The following is a 4,631-nucleotide window of genomic DNA, read 5'->3' as shown; positions in this document are numbered from 1 at the left end:
TGGCTTTGCAGGATCCTATGCTGGTCTGCCTCCAACCTGGCTTTCAAGTCGGCCAGCTGCTTCATGAATAAACACCTCTTCAGCCAGACTCCAGACGTTCTCTAGCACTTGAAGAATTGCCTTTCTCATGTTGCTGGCACTGAAGGATAACCATTTTGTCTGGACACTAGGCTGGAGGACCCCGCCATGGCCACCCAGCTCAGCCTGGAGAGATTTTTTGTGAGCTCCTGTAGTAGCCTTATCGATCATAACTTAGACTTTTGATATATGCAGGACCTCTCCCACTGGGGACAAAAAGAGCCGACTCATGAATGTAAGGTAGAACAAAAGGCGAAACCATCATGTGTGGGTGGGGGTAGAGAGCAGGTAGACAATGCAGGTCAGGATTTAGCCTCTCCCACTCTTTTGAACGGTAGAAGGGGAGAATGTCCGTGTTAACAGCACTCTATGAAGTGTTTCTGCTCGCCGGGCCTAGCCTCCCAAGAGCTGGAGGGCTGTTGCAGCAGAATGGGGACCAGAGTGGGCTTGTTTTATGTGAAACAGAGCATGACTAAGGGCCTTTCTGGCCATCCCAGACACCAGAGAACTGTAGCTTAACCCAATCAAGGTTGGATTTAGTCCAGTGCTGGATTTGAGCTGTTATTTGTCTTGTTTCCCCTCAAAAGAGAGACCTGATATGTTGAAACAGTCCGGTCTGAATGCAAAAGTGATCGTCAGGTCTGATCTATAGCACCTATCGGGGCAGAACTGATTTCAGCCCCAAGTTTTATTATAACATTTTTTTTCAATAGGAACTCTACCTGGCAACATAAGGGGAATGCGAGATGATCGGGCCCCCCCCCCCAGGTCCGTGGGGCGGGCTCAACCAGAAGCAGGTGCCCAGGACTTCTCCTAATTTGGAAGTCCTGATGAGCCTGATGGAACACCTCTCTCTGGGAGAGTCCGAGTAAGGTCTGAAGGTGGCACCTCAGTTCGGCTCACATCAGGAATGGGGACCCCTCGAGGGGTTGTTTCTGTGCCAGCGAGTTTGCTCCGGGGAGAATCACCGGCCACGGCCCCAACATCAAACCAGCGGCCAACGGGGCAGCGTGGCTGTCTGCCTAGTCAGAAACCAAAATATTATGGCAATTTCCCAGCGAGTTCACAGCACACTCAGAGAGCTGGACAGAGCGAGATATAAGAGTCATGCTCGTGAACTCAGTGGGGTAACTCCCAGAAGACTGAGCCCTGAATTACAGCTGGGGAAGGTTTGATAGAGTTTCTGTGTTGAAACCTGTCACCCCAACTGTCCTAACTGTCCAGAGTGCCATAACGACTACAGTGGGCAAGTGGCACACGCTGGAACTTTTCACTTGAGAAAGCAGCAGATTCCAAGCAACAGACACCCTGAAGAAGATTTAGCAGCTTCCTGTTACAGAAGAAGAGCCTACAATGCACCTGTTTTTGTGGATTCAAGGTCAGCCTCGGCAAATACTATTTCAAGTGAGTGCTGAGCTCCTCCTGAACCACAACTTTGTAAGTTGCCCATGCTTTACACTACAGCACAGCTAGATTTGGGAAAGACATTAACTACACCCACAGCAAAAATGAAGTTCTTTGGACAGTGAAGGGAGTGACGACACTTTATTAGCTGTGTAACGGCAGCCCCTTCTTACACACGTCTTGGCATGTTTTCCTAGCAGAAACTTACAACGTGGCCATATTTGGTGCCTGAAGCTGTGCCCACAAGAAACATAGATTTGGCGCGAGTCACGATTAGCCTCCTCAAATTCATGGTACAGAGTGGTCAGACTCTGCTTACAACTGAGAAAAATGCATCATTTGCCCTATCTCAAAAAGGCTTCAACAGTGCCTACTTGGGGCATCAAGACTTTTGTGGCCTTGTTATTTCCCTAAGCATGATCCCAGGAAGAGCAACCTTCAAAGGGGTTGGAATTATTTTCAACCAAGTCCTTCCTACATTGACCCCAATTTTATTCCAAGAGAAAAGCAAACTTTGGCCACCTAACAGTACTTTTAGACCTGTTGTTGCCTTTGTTGGCCTAAAGTCACAGGGCAGAGTAGCCAAAGAGCATTGTTAGCTGACTTCGGTGGAATGCTGCAGATGGGGGTCGCAATGAACTCTTGAAACCTGCTCTATGCAGGCTCCAGGAATGAAGTCGACCTCTTCAGACACTACATGTTGTTTTCCTTTTTTCTTTTTGAGGTTACCAGGACATACTCTGAGTTTGTCCAGTCCTGCTAATTCAGGCAAGCTCCCTCAACTTCTCTGGGCGGGGAAGAATTCTGGAACACTAACAAGACAGAAGCTTGTTGTCCTCTTCTCGGTTCAACTCTAATTGAAACTTCTGGAAGAATTCCAGTGAATGCCACACAATATGGCTCCACCAACATGGATGGAGCTGGAATAGGTCATGCTTAGTGAAATAAGCAGGAAAGAAAAGGGAAAATAGCAGATGGTTTCTCTCATAGCAGGAATATAATGGAACAGGCGAGAAAATAATGATAATGATGAACAGCTCTATACCAGAGACATTTTGTGGGGGTGGAGTGGGGTCAAAAACAGTAGGGGGAGGGAAATGCACTGGACTATGGTGATGGCGCATGGGTGATTTGGTGATGGGAAGCCCAAAAGGAACACAAATGAGATGGAAAAATGCACAAAATGATGTAAAAATAAACTATTACATATATATACATATATACATACATATATACACACACATACATACATATATATATATACATACATACATACATACATATATATATATATATATATATATATATAAGAAAACCACACTACAGTACTCCTTCATTTTAATATTTTGAAGCAGACAAAATTTCTATTGAAGTCAAACAAAACTAATTCCTGCCCTCGGTAGACAATTTACTACCAAATATTGTTTATACTGTGTTGGTATCACTGAGAAAGAAAATGCAATCATAGTTAACTCTGCTGGAAAAATGATTCAAACAAGCTGCAGAACATGGTCTGTCTAAGCAAAAAATCATTATTTGATTAAAATAAAATGCAAAAATTCACTAGTATTTTTGAAAAAAATAATCAAGTATCAGGTTTATGACCAACAGTCTATTGCATCCTTTGTAAGGCAATTGTACTGTCAAAATTTTCCTCTATTGGAATCTGTTCAGGTTTTCATCTAGAAACTGTTTTTGTTTTTGTTTTTGTTTTTTTCAGGAACAATTTGGAAGCTATGAAGGCATTTAATATAACATTGCAGAACAATCAACATTGGCAATGTACATACATACCAGACATTGAGAAGTTGTGTACTAGTTTCATAAAACCAATGTTAACTTTTCCTTACATGCCAGAAATTTACTTTTCTTTCAGTGACTACACATACACACATATATGTATATATGTATATGTATTTTTAGTTTTACTTTATCAGGTATTTCAAATATATATTTGGGAACATTGCCATAAGTATCAACACAGCCATTATTACAATATTTACTTTTGATGAAAGTGTTGGATCAGTTCAATAGTACAATACAGACAGTGAAACCATAATGTTTCATTTTTATCTAATAACTTGAACCACCAGCCCCCTTTTTTGAAACTGAAATATCAAATTCTCCCTTTTTTTTTTGACACTTAAAGAGTATCAATACCCCATGATGATGAGAGCATTGACTGGCCCATTTTCATGTTAAAACCACGACAGTAGAAGAGAAAAGTCAATAGAGTAATAAGCTAAACTAGCAAATAAATTGGCAGCAATGAATAACTCCAGCAGACCCCTTTGTCAGTAGAAACCCACATCCCTGGCAGGAAATCCCAGCACACCCCCTCCTTGCAAGAGAGACTCTCTTTCACCCCATCCCTACCTCTCTCAAACACACATATTCGGGAGATCCTAAAAAGAACTGGTTTTTTTTTTTTTTTATTTTCATGTCACGGTTTTCACTCTCCAGCCACCAAAATTTGCCCTTTTCCAGGCCAGGGCTCCACTTTGATATAATTGTTTATGTTTATATGAGATAATTTATATTTAATACAACCTTACATGTACATGTCTCAATATGACCTGTTGTATTATAGCTCAGTTACTATTAAGCAAAAATTACTCCAGATCATACTTTTTTCAAAATACTCACACCAGCTGATGACACATTTTCCCACAGCATCTGTAAGCACCATCTTCACAAACTTTCCAGCATATGGAGTGTCACTAGGCAACCTCGCTATAAAATGGCTTGCCTGACTGTGGGTCTCACCTGTGCATTTAAAGGGACTTACAGTAAGACTCAACCTGAGGCAAACCAAAACACGGTTTATTTATAAAAAAGGAGAGATGAAGAAATTAATAGCTCAGGGAGATACAGGGGGAGATCAATTGGTGAACGGGCCCTCCCAGTTCTGCTGACCTGGAATCCCAATGCATGATGACAGCCGGCAAAATGCCAAGAGCCAAGTCAAGACCCCAGAGCCCAAGAATCAAAAAGCAAGAGCGCCCCCAAGGTCCACATGTGTGGTATCATGCTAAACCTGGCTGCTTAACTGCACCCTCAGATCCCATCAGTAATGCAGGGATTGGGCTTTGGTCTGCAGTGGCAGTGGAGTCCACAAAACCCATGTAGAATTTGTTCAGGACATCCTT

This window comes from Condylura cristata, unplaced genomic scaffold, assembly GCF_000260355.1.
Source record: "Condylura cristata isolate star-nosed mole 26May11 unplaced genomic scaffold, ConCri1.0 scaffold00051, whole genome shotgun sequence".
NCBI classification, from domain to species: Eukaryota; Metazoa; Chordata; class Mammalia; order Eulipotyphla; family Talpidae; genus Condylura; species Condylura cristata.
Note: the sequence above shows the minus strand (reverse complement) of the source record.